The sequence below is a fragment of the Meleagris gallopavo genome, chromosome 1 (assembly GCF_000146605.3).
Source record: "Meleagris gallopavo isolate NT-WF06-2002-E0010 breed Aviagen turkey brand Nicholas breeding stock chromosome 1, Turkey_5.1, whole genome shotgun sequence".
Taxonomy (NCBI): Eukaryota; Metazoa; Chordata; class Aves; order Galliformes; family Phasianidae; genus Meleagris; species Meleagris gallopavo.
Window position 1 is genome coordinate 109919522 of NC_015011.2, and position 12570 is coordinate 109932091.

The window sequence follows — 12570 nt, forward strand, 5'->3', positions numbered from 1 at the left end:
GGGCACATCTGATCATCTATTGTCTTCACAGTAGCTCTGTGTAATAAGAGAGGTGGGAAGATAAAGCTACTCGGAGGGTCTAATCACATCCTGGTTCCTTGTAACGGAGCAGTGTCAAAATCTGCAGCCTGCTTCCCTGCAGAAGGGAATGCAGTGATGGAGGAAGGCAGGAAAGCAGAAACAGTGGTTGGGAGTTGATTGTAAGTATTTTCCTCGTACTGCCTGAAGAACAGAGAGGCTATGGGGATTGTGGACCAACCGTGTACTTGATCCTTAGCTACTGAATAATCACATCCTTATCCTTCCTCCCTGCAACCGCCCTCTCTGAAAGGATCAACACCCTCCTCTTTCACCCACGTATGCTTCTCCTCACTTCCTATAGTCTGGTTCATCCCCAGGTAAGTGAAGCAAGCCCTGGCAGTAGGCTAAAATCTGTGTGTGATCAGGTGATGCACTAGCCCTGCCACCCCACCAGAAATACCTTGAGAGAGATTTCTTGTGCTGAGCAATGGGTCAGGCCAGGAGCAGCAGCTTCTCATGATGCTCCCTGCATCACCCACTGCTTGGTCCCTGCAAACCCACAATACCTGGATGCTGTCAGTGCTAAAGCATCCCTATAGGCAGGCAGCTGGCCTGACACTCAGCTTCCTCCAGGCTTTGGGCTTGGTGCTGCAGGAATCAGAAGGTGTTGGAAGAAGCAGCTAAATTTCAGGGCTGGCTGATAAAAGGAAGCAGAATGCTTTTGCGTAACTCTAGGTGTGATATGCTTACTTTCAGAAACTGCACTGTTCCCTGAGCAAGACGGCAACAGATCAAGCCTGAGACAGTCATTTCAAGCAGGCATGTATGGGTACCACTACTGAAAGAAGTGGTCCCACATGCAAAAAAACAACAGACTGAGTCAGAACAAAGCCAAGTATCCTATCACTCATTGCTTCGCTAGATGCTAGCAACAGCAGCTATGTTTTAGCAACCAGTGCACTGCTGTAGGCTGTCCTGCAGCACAGCTGCAAGGAATCCAGGCTGTCCTGTACCAAAGTCAAAAGGGTAGATTTTCTTTACGCCCAGAAAGTTGGCAAGGCACCAGTCAGCACAGGATGTGTGCCCAGCAAGACTGTGGGTTCCTATCATATGCCCTACATTTTCTACGGTGTAGCAGAAAAGCTGAGCCTGCAGTTATTCCATGTCTGAGACAAGCTCACATGAGTTTTCCTGAGTCTGGAGAACAAGATCACTGAGAATATTTTGGAGTCCTAAGAGCAGAGCCAGAACTTGAGCATTCTGCCCTCTTTTGAGAGTTCCCCTTTGAAAAACCCCAACAAAACCCCAAAGCCACAGCAGCAGTACACAGTTGCTGTGGTAAGCAGAAGAAAGCTCTCCTGCTGGCTGCCCTCTCCTGCCTCCCAGCTCTCGCTTGCTGAATGCAGGAGCATGCGAGGCCACACAGTGACCTGAATGAGGGAATTAGTCTGGATTAAAATTAACCAAGAAAAAAAAAACCAAAACGGTATGTGTGTGTGGGATCAGTTCTCGTGAGGCCAAAGAGGGAGATGACCTCAGGGTGAGAGCTGGTGGCAAGAGGGGGACAGGCTGGGACATCTCGGTCTGCCAGGAGGCTGCTCAGTGTACAATCACCAAACTGCGGTGCCCCTGCCAGGGCCGGGCTGCAGGTCTTCCGCTTCCCAGCCTCGTGCAAGCCTGTATATTGAATGGGCTTCTGCAGCTCAGCAAGTGCAGAGAAGTGTCTCTGCAGGAGCCAGTTGCTGCTGGGTGCTTAACGCTCTGAAGCACGAGCTTAATGCTCAGAAGCTTTCTGATTCTGCCCCAGTTGCGGTTCCTGTGGTCTGGAAATGGTCCACCTGGGCCATGCCTTTCCCTCTGGGCACTGCTGGCAATGCAGAGCCTATGGTTTGGTTCCCTGTCTGACTGGAAGAGTGGGTTACGTTCGGCCTCTTCAGGATATCTCTAGCTGAGGTGATGGCATCAAGGGCCAAACGGTGTCAGGCTGGAGGGGCTGTGAGTACCCTGATGTAGCTCTAGGTGTCCCTGTTCATTGTGAGGGAGTTGAACCAGACAGCCTTTGTGGGTTCCTTCTAACTCAAATCATTCAATGATTCTAGGAAATAACACAGGATAAGGTGAAAATACCGCCTGGTATTTACCCCATCTCCTTTTGTTAGGCATTGCAGACATCCATAGGGCACAAGCAAGCTCCAGCGTATTTCATTGCCACATGGGTGTCCTGTAATCAGCCCACACTGTCCTGGTGGTCTCTTACCATGCTGAGCACATTGCTGTCCCTTAAATAATGCTAAAAAGAAGTAGTGATTATTATTAATTCCTAGGTTTGTTGCTTCACTGGCTCAGGTAGATAACAGTGGTTATTGGTGAGTCTGAAGTCCTGCTGAGAGCATTCCGTGAGGAATTCAGTACGAAATGAATTTCCTTTGAAGGAAAAGAAGGATAATCAATGACTCACATCAATGGCTGGGGATGGGAGCATCCCACCTACAAAACGATCGTGCCCTTCATGAAGCTTCAAATACTGTTAAAATCAGAAGTGAGGGGAACTAACCCTTCCTCTGCTCCCTCCACTCCAGAGTCAGAGGAGGAATTGAATGCTGCAGCTCCTGATGTCAGAATTACCTTTGGCAGGAAAAAATACCTTGGGACCCAGGAGGGACTTAAGGACAACCAAGGAAATGCAGAGTGCAGCGGTGGTAAATCTTTACATGAATAAGTAAACAAGTCTTGTTAGAGTGCCTGGAAGATGCTCTCAAAGAAGTTTCCAAACCCCAGAAAGTCCACGTTGCTCCCACCTTACACGTTTCACTCTGCCCTCCGTTGCTCGCAGATAGCAGCAGAAGCCCTCCTCCTTTGATTTACAATTAAATTAAGATTTACTTTGGTAAAAAGCAGCGCTTTCCTCCTGCCTGCTTTGTTTTGTGCCTCCAGGCTGTGCAGACCCCTATGGCTTGCTGTGCAAGAGGCAGCGTCACACGGCTCGCGAGGAGCTGCAGGAACTGAAACCCGTTCTATGATTTATGGCACTAATAAGGCTCAACTGCCATTTCTTGTGGTTTCCTCCCAAGTTGTCTTTGATAATTTCTACTTGCATCGTGTTTATTGTTGCTGCTGCTAGGGTTCAGTTGGCAGGTAACTGTTGCACCGTTTCGCAGGGTTGGCTCTTTTTGGCTCCCTCAGTTGTATGGTTGTTATTAATAAACATTTCTGTCTGGGGAGTGCCAGAAGGGGCAGTGAGGCACCGGTCCCTGCTTCACCCCATCCTGCCCGGTGCTGCCAGAGCAATGAACTTCCAGGCCTGGCACTGGGAGCCCTCACACTGCACAGAGCAAGTCCCAGTGGCGGATCTGGTGCCTTTTGGTGACGGAACACAATTGGAGCCAAGAGGTTGCAATGGCAGACAGTCAAGAACCTACTGTGACTGAGGAGAAAGAAGTGTGTTAGGGGATTGGAAGTGGAGGGACTTCACAGGGAACAGCCAGAGTAAATGTACACTGCGTCCCGTGCAGCCTGCCGGCTGAGTGAGACATTCCGTCTGTTCCCTCCAGTTTCTGTTTTCCTCCTGAGCTCACTTTTGGACAGCTCTCGGCCTCCTTTCATAAACTTGGCTGGAGGAGAGTCTGTAAAAACAATGAAACATTAGCACCCAAGGAGAGTCCTCCCTGCCATTCACAGCTCTGCTTTGATAATTCGCCTGGTAGCATGTGTGTGTGGAGGATTACGGGCGACGGCACAAAGGTGCTGCTGAAGAGAGGCTGTGCCAGTTTCTTTCCTCCAGATCCAGATTCCTGCAGATCACAGCACAGCTGGGTCTTGGTTTCACCTGCTCCATCCCAAGCTGCACACTGCAAGAGGGCACTGGTGGAGGTGGGATTACAGCAGCCTGGCAGACCACACTGGTTGAAGTTCCCATGCTGGGGAAGAAAAATGGCTGCTCACTCTTCTCTGCCTGGATCCATGAGTCTGTAAAGGCTGGGCAACAGTACTGGAGAGTCACTGGTAGGCTTGCAAGCAGAGGCAGTGGGCATAGAGATGAGTGCCCAGCTCCCTGCTGTTTCACACCTGCCCAGATCTTTATAGTAGGTGAAGCAGCAGGTGGCAAGTAACAGTTGGCCTGTCATCTGCAGCTGGGCCACTCCTTTCCTTGCTAGCCTCTCCCATGACCAGGACTGCTTCTGTTGCCAACTACGCGGCAAATTGAAGGCCACTGTGTTCTGCCTGAAGGGCATTGGAGGGCCCTCAGCATCAGCTTTATCTGGGCGAGGTGTTTCCATCAAGGCTTGGCCTCCCTAATGGCAGAGCACCTGAGAATTGGCACTGCCTCATGCCAATGAGAAGATAAAACCTCAGAGGAAAAGAAAACTAAAGGTGTTAAAATATGAAAGCAGCAACAGAAGTTTCACAATGGAGCTTTTCTTATCAGAGTGAGCTGCATAAATCTGCTTTCCACAGCCTATAATATTTCATGGGTTTGAAAAGCTGGTAGGAACCCAGCTTCTTTCTCTTTCCATGGCCTGATTTCTCAAGACAGGATGGTAACTTCTATTGGAGCTTTCCTAGGGAGGCATGCATAGCCCTTGGCCAGTGGTGAGCCCCAGATCCTCTGCCACAGAGCCTCACTGCTCCCCAGAGCTACCTCCAGGGGCAGGTCTGGCTGTGGCCATCATTTTGCATTGAGCCATGGCTGGAAAGAGGGCTTAGCCAAATCAATGACTCCAGGATCAAGTACTTCCAATACCAAGGCAGTTAGATCCATCTGCTGCTTTTTGGAAAGCAGTAAATTATTGCTTCATCCCCTGCTGCACACATACACACACAAACACCCACAGACTTCGCAGTCTGAAGATCTGCTGTCTTTCTTGCTAGAAGGGCAATTTCTACTCTCATTTTCTATGCTCATTTTCCAGTAAAACCAGTTCTTCTCTTACATGAGGTTTTGAAATAATTCTTACAGGCAGGCAAGAGGACATGTACTTAAAATATCTCAAATTTTCACGGAACTGTACAGGGGGTTTGTTCTGCTATCCCACTGAAGACAAAGTGGGGCAACCAAGGCCATGCAGGAGGTCAGCAGCAAGATCAATGCTTGTGGCCCTCTGACTTGTCTTCCAGATCGCTGAGGAGGCTCCAAGCTACACTGGTGTTGAGAGAACAGAAAAAGAGGATAAAACACAAAAGTGCAAGTCTCTTTACACCAAAGAAATTATTTTGTGGTAAGACTTTTTACAATTCTGATTCCTTCTAAAATTAAGAAATGTTCCTTTTATTTTATTTTATTTTTTTAAAGTTTTTTCTCTCTCCTCCTTATAGATCTTCCCCGCTTTGTTGCTGAAGAAGCAGGAATAAGAAAGGGGAGGGTAAAGAAGGCATTAGGAAATCCAAGTGGAAATGAAAATAAAAAATGGATAGGATTCCGCTGCCTAACCGTAGGCAAGAAGAGATATATGAGATACTTCAGGATTCCCTTCAGCGGCAGCTTTACAAAGGCATGGTATCTGTTATGTCCTCCGTCATGTCCGCAGCTGTGTGCAGATGCTGTGGATGCTCCAGCACATCTAGCAGGCTGCAGGCACCCTGGTTTGAGCAGCAAAACCATCTTGGAATAAAACAGAAATTTTCTAACAGATGCATGGAGTTTTAAGGATTCAGAAAACCACCGACATATTTTGAAGGACTGAAAAATAACATTCTCCCTTGTGCAAGTTTGTGAAAATCTCCTTGGAATCAGTGTCAAGGCAGTAACACATGGTGTGCCAGCCCGATTGTATTTGCTGCCATCTTCCATATATGTGCCATCAGCTGGCAGGCATATACAGAATAGGAGTTTCCATAAGCTGCTCTTTCTAATGTAAAATTCCTTCTTAGTGTGTTGAACTCGTTTCTGCCTTCAGCTTGTAAGGTGTTAAATACAGAATCCTGGCCTTTCTGTGGCTTGCCCTCTCTCTCCTATTATACACATGCACATGCATATATGAAGTTTATAACTCATTCTAGAGTTGTGTGAAAAGCATACTTGGTGATGCTCATGACAAGATATTCACTATTTGCCTGAAAATCTCATAAATAAGCATTTACCATCAACCCAATCTAATCTAATCATAATCAATACCAATACTGTGAGATCTTGTAAAACATGACCTGCATGGCAAGTTCTGCCACTTGCTAATTACGCCCTTGGAGGCAGCAGTCAATAGCTCCCAAGGGTTAGATGGTTCCTACTTAGTCAGGTGTTTTCAGAGAGTACCACTGACATTCACTAAGGACTTCCACAACCACAAAAAAACTTCGTACTACGGCATACAAAATAAAACGTGTTTGAAAGATAGCAAGTGTTTGGAGGGTTGTTTTAAAACGATAGGGAAACTGGCCATAGAGCCATGCAGAGCAGGCCTGTAAGGAACTGACAGTGTTTTTGGAAAAAAAGAAAAAAAGAGTGTTTTGTCTAACCCAAAACCAGGATAGCAGCCTGAACTAGCACATCAGTCACTCTAAATACTACTTGTTAGATAAATATTCCAAATCTTTGGCTTGGGTGCTCCAGTGTGGTTGTTCAGAAATTCTTCCAGCATCTGGTAGATGAGATCCTGTCCAAATGGGTAAATCTGATGGCGTTCAAGGCAGATAATCTTGTTCTTTCCTCTGCATTTACTATGAACACATTTGTGGCAAGAGTAATTCATGAAATACAAACATTTGAAAGGAAAAAGGATAGCAGCAAACATGCTCACTACCTTTTCCTCTCCCGGAGACCCACATACACAGAAACTTGTTTTTGATTTTGTTTCAAGCTGATTGACATAAGCAAACAAGTCCTGTGGGGGAAACACACACACACACACACACACACACACACACACACACACACACACAAATGTTGTATTTTTGTGCCAGTTTGCCATCTGTGATGACTAGTTCAGAAGAGCAAAAGAGTAAGTTGAATGGCTTGTCTACGCCATGTAGCCATCCCAATATTCAGGTTTCAATGCTGCCCACTGACAGTAAGTGATATAATTGTTTTTCTATGTTGTATGCAGGAAAGGGCCCTGTGACTACAGACCAAGACTGTTGGTGCCCTGCGCTGTGATCCTTAGTGACCTGCTGGAGTTCCTAGGAGGCCCAAGCACCGACCACATGCCATAACCTGCTGGAAGGGCAGGTCCTGGCTCCACACTTCACATGAGATAAAATGTAAGCTCATACCAACCTCTGAGCACAAGAAAACGGATGCAACACATCAGCCAGGTGGGTACTCCTTTGCTAATTGCTTTGTTTGCATATCAGCTTATGTTCTTTGTGTCACACTACAAGAACTTAGGAAACGTGTGCCACTGTGGTTGGAGATCGTTGTCTCTCAGCAAAGATGTGAGAACCGTATGGGCATGTATGGCAAATGCAAAATGAAATGGGTTAGTTCCTTTCACGTCTGAAACTCATCTTGCTTGGCAGTACAAGAGACTGAGAGCTTACATGTGTCCAGTGACTGTGTCTCAACTAAAAGACACTTCTCTGCTGAGAAGTGGTAACGTTTCCAGCCATTCTAATGTGGTTATAAGGGTAAGTTTGGTCATGCCCTCATATGTCTCTCCTTGCTTTATCCAGTTAAAGCAGTGCCCCTTTCAGAACGAAGGCAAGCAATGTGACATTTCAGGTACTACAGCAATCTTAATTGCAAGTCATTCTAGTAGCGGAGGTGACTAATGTAATAAATACGCACACATGCATTGATATAGACAGCACTCATTGCAAAAATGACTGCCAGTCATTTCTCTAACCAGAATGTACTATGATGTGTACTCTGCTGTTGAAGTTTTAGTGGTGCCTCTGAATGCCATACAGCTGGGCCCCACTCTTAAAAATAGCAGCAAGGTATGAATAAGTGCTGTTTGGTTCAGCAGGAAAGAAGAAAACATACCTCAGTAGGAACAGATAAGTCTGGTTAGGTTTTATTTCTCTTGCAGAAAAACTGCAAAGGAATAGCCATATTTCATAATGAAAATTGCATTTAATTCAAAGTGAAACATTCACGCACTCAAAAGAGAAGCGAGAAGAAGGGATTCCATTCACAGGGGGATGGTGGAGCTGAGAGGCTGTCCCTCTAGTCCAGCGGCCTGGCCCACAAGGCACAGTCCTGTTCAGTTCTGGGGAAGGAGTGGGCTCAATGAGTGAAAGATGTGAACATGACCCAAACGCTCTGCAACATTAAGCACTTAAAAAGGTCTGGGGTTTTGAATACGGAGACCTCGGCCTATTTGGTTACCATGGCAAACAATCACCGATAGAAGTCTTTTAACTTTAATTAAAGATACACAAAAAAAGAGGAAAAACAGTTTAAGCGCTTGAAAAATAAGACTTTATGCTTTAAAAGTGTCCATTATTCCTCTTCCTTTAGCTGTCAACAGTTTTTTAGCTTCCCTCCCTTTATTTAAGTCCACAGCAGCACTCACTGTTTTTGGGGAAAGAGAGCCACTCACTGAGATAGACTGAATCTGCTGTTGGTACACATTTTGGGATTCTGCTCTGCTCACTTGGAGACACACGTACACAAGAGGGGAGAGAAAAGGAGAGCAAAGACAAAAATTATTACTTCCTCTTCAGGTGCTTTTACTCGCAGCCTCACTGCTAGAAAAAGACAAACACAACACACAGAGACTTATCAGCCCCTCTCCGATCAAGGGTATTTATACCAGTGTCTGTCTCATTTAGACATTGCTTTTAGTTGTCTCCTGATTGCAGTTCACAGCTGTGTTGTACAACCTGTACCCTCCTATCTAGGATAGTTTGATTAAAAGGAAAGTAAAAGAAGCATGTGAAAAGACTACAAGAGCTACTGAGAGAAGGATGACTTCAGGACCCCTAGTCTTCCCTTCCAAGTGGGTTTCCAGGACTGCGCTGAAATTGGTGGACATAGCGATGACTTCTTTGTATCTCCTCACCAGAAACTTACCAGATGGTCTGACCAGATCGAGTAAGTAAATAGTTTAAACATAAGGAAAAACTTTTTCTCTCAGAGTGGTCAGGCACTGGAATGGCCTGCCCAGGGAGGTGGTGCAGTCGCCGTCCCTGGCAGTGTTCAAGAGGCGTGTGGATGAGGAGCTATGAGATATGGTTTAGTATCTTGTGGTAGCAATGGTAGTGGGAGGACTGTTGGACTAGATGATCTTGTAGGTCCTTTCCAACCTTGTGATTCTATGATTCTATAATTCTATGAAGTTGACAATGACAACTGTCAGCATTTCTCCTTTCTGTCTACCTATCGTAGGATCAGTATCAAAATGGATGTACCCCAGAGGATGATGTACATGCCACCAGTCATCAGTTGGCTTTAGCTCCTGGCACATGAGTTTTGGTCCATTGATTTTGGCATTTATCTTGTACATCAGGCCTGACCTTAGCACAGTCCTCGGTTAATATTAGGAAGACTTTCTGATTGAACTAATTTGGTGTTCCTATCTTGAACTTGTGCTGACTTTTCCAAGTAATTTTCTCCAGCAGACTGAGCTGCACTTTCTTACCTCTGTGAACTTTAGCACATGGGTTTGCCTGATGTGCTTGTGTAGGGTGTACAATGCCCTCTTCTGCTTCCCTGTCTACCTCTCTTCTTTTCCAGGAGAATGCTACAGTCATGAGAGCGGGGTACCCTGGGAGAGGCTCTGCCATCAATGGCACTTTCATATTCCTTAATAGTGCAATACTCATTAGCACAAACTGGGGAAGCCGGGTGAATCGTGTCCATGAGTGTCTTTACTAGGGTCTGGAAAGACCTTCTGCACAGATCAGGACACATCAGTGGTGAGAAGTAAGAACAACCCACCTTAGTATGCAGCACAGCACAACCTTATGGCATTCTCTTGGGAGATAAGTGATGCTGGTTTGTAGTTCCCCCAGGCAGAGGAGGAAATTAAACCCAGGACTCCCACATCCTTTATGAGTGAATAAAAAGTGGCTGTCTTCCTCTCAGCTTTGTGAATATAATCATGATATTTTTTTCCGGGGAAGCCATTTGGTAAGTCCACACTGAATTCAACAATCATTTTGGGACAATGGGAAAAAAAAAACAACACATTTTTCAATGAAAAAAAAACACATTCTCTTGACTGTAGTGACAGTAGAACAACCAGACAGACCCCATCACTCTGCCACTTTATATCCAGCAGCTGTGGGACAGGTGACTCTCATACTTGCAGACAACGGAGGAACTTATCTGGCAGTGTGAAATCTTGCTAGGAAAAAAGGGTTGTGCGGGAGTAATGAAATCCCCTGGGAATGGCAGATGAAACCTGAGCACCGGTGGGACTGCCTTGAGTTCTGACACAATTGCCACAGTGCATAAGAAAAAGCTGCAAAGAACAGACCCACTCTGAGGGCTGAGATGTGACCAGTGTCCCAGTTATTATTAGCTACTAAAGGTCTGAAAAGGTTCAAACTCCATCTTTGTAGGAATTCAAAGAGAGTGATGTATGAGGCCTTGCTGACAGCTTCCAGGCTGAAAAAGAAAGCAGAGGGAAAAGGGGCATTTCCCTGACCTTCCTTGGTGATTGCTCAGAACTGTGTCTACTGATGGCCATGTCTAACACTGCCAAGAAGAGCCAAGAGAAGTAAAAATCTGAGGAGTGAGATGTTCTGCTAGCACAGAAAAGCCAGCTGGAGAAACAAAAACAAATGTCACACAGCTGTGAGTAGGAGAAATGCTATTGTTTCCCTGGTAGCCCGTCCTTCTAGTCTTCTGGCAGAAGTGGGTGAGTGTGTGTTTGTGTGTGTGAGTATGCTGGGAATAAGTAATCAAGGAAACATTCAAGGAGCGGGCAGCGTCCTGAGCATCGTGGTGAGCAAGAGCGTGGCAAACAGTGTCAGCTGCTGGTTATTGCTCCACCCTGCATTTCCCCTCGTCTGCAGGAATGCACTCGCAGACGTGCTCCTCCTTGCTGCGCAGCAGTCAGGGCTGCGGATGACAAACTGGTGACCTCAGCAAGAGGCAAAACCGGAGCTGCAGGTGCGTGCTCGCTGCCTGCTCTGCAGAGGCAGGATGAAGCGGTGGAGATGCTGCTCAGATTTAGAACGTCAGATCATGCAGCTGGCTGGTTTCCTGTGTTAGACAGGAACAGAGGAGCCACATGCCCTCTTCAGGCAAACGGAAAGGGCATAGGGTAAAGATAGGCATGAATCCATCCTCAGTAAAGTTACTTTATTAGCAGTGGCCTTATATTGCTGTGAATGTTTTGATTACCACCCCTATCTAGAGAGGAACTGAGAATTTTTTTCCAGGAATTTTTTTCCAGGAACAATGTGGAATTGGAATAAGGGCTGTCTAGAAACATGTAAAGCCTTGACTGGTTGATGGATGCCATCAGTGAGGTCACTGAAGTGTATGTGATCAACAGGAAGCAAGGGTGCAGATACCAGCCTATGCAGATGGGATGGCATGGGAGAGCACAGGGGGAATAAGCCTGCTTTACATCTGTGACCATGTGAGCTCAGGCTCCTCTGATCTGCTACTAGAGCTGGTTCTCAATGCCATGCTGCTTCCCAGCTCCTTTATTTAGGGAAAGGAGGGATGGCATCAGGTGAGATGCAGGGTGAATTAGACTGCACATGGCCAGGCCATATGCAAGAGTGCATATCTGCCTATGGGGAAGCAAGGTGGCCCTTAGCAAAGGGTAGTGGATCCACACCTTCCTCCAGCCAACATGAGCTCGGGTACACACCTATACACATATGCATGCTTACATGCAGTCTGGTGTAGTGAATGGTGACAGAATAAAAAGGCTTGCCTGGCCCCAGTGGCCATGAAATGGAATTGCTACTGTACTGGCTAACATGGGCAGCAGCAGAGCTTTTCTTTATTGTGTCTGTTCTTAGTGCTGTGTACTGGGTGCAGTCAATGTTTGGGTAGAGAAGAAGCAGAGAGTCATCAAAATTGCCTGTTTGATCAACTTGACATCAGATTTGTGCAGGTGGAGCAGTGTTGATACCTGGTGAGTTCAGAGCTCCTTACCTTCTCTGTGGACGGTGCTGTCACTGACTGGTTTTCCTGCTGCCAGGCTGGGACACGGGACAAACAATAACATCTTATGTCATCAGGCTGAACATCAACACCTTAAAGCTCTTTGAGTCCAGATGAAGGGCAGCAAGAGTGTTGATGTCCTCAGACAGCAAACTACCACACTGTGAGAGGAAATGCTCAGAGACCACAAACACAGCCCTGGAGCCTGCAGCATAATCCCTTTGATCAGCAAGACTGGGGTTACTGTAGGGTCAGGGTTGACACAAAACCAACCAATCAAGCAAGACCACCTACGTATTCAAATTAACCTTTTTCTTTGCAGCAATACAATTTTCTTTAAGGACTATTTTCTGTTTTTGCATGGAGCTCTTTGCCCCACTGTTTGCCTCTCTGCATCATTGCTGTGATAGATAAAGTCATTGTTATTCAGGTACTTAGACTGGTAATGCTGCAGATGGGCAGTAAGGGAAGTTGGCACAGGTTTTCTTTTAAAATAATCTTTTGAACTCAAGGAACTTTCCGATAATCATTGTGTATACTTTCAT

The 12570-nt window shown here is 46.2% G+C and overlaps 1 long non-coding RNA gene across 3 annotated transcripts in view; it reads left to right on the forward strand.

Moving 5' to 3' along the window:
- The first annotated feature begins 7063 nt into the window (after positions 1 to 7063).
- Positions 7064 to 12570, forward strand: part of LOC104914651 — a 25708-nt gene continuing 20201 nt past the window's right edge. Inside the window, exons 1-2 of one of the 3 annotated variants that reach the window (XR_004162099.1) lie at positions 7064 to 7266; positions 8797 to 8989. This is a non-coding gene — a long non-coding RNA (uncharacterized LOC104914651). Of the gene's footprint in view, positions 7267 to 8514; positions 8990 to 12570 lie in introns of those variants that run through there. The other 2 variants (XR_004162098.1, XR_004162097.1) reach the window with 2 other exon arrangements.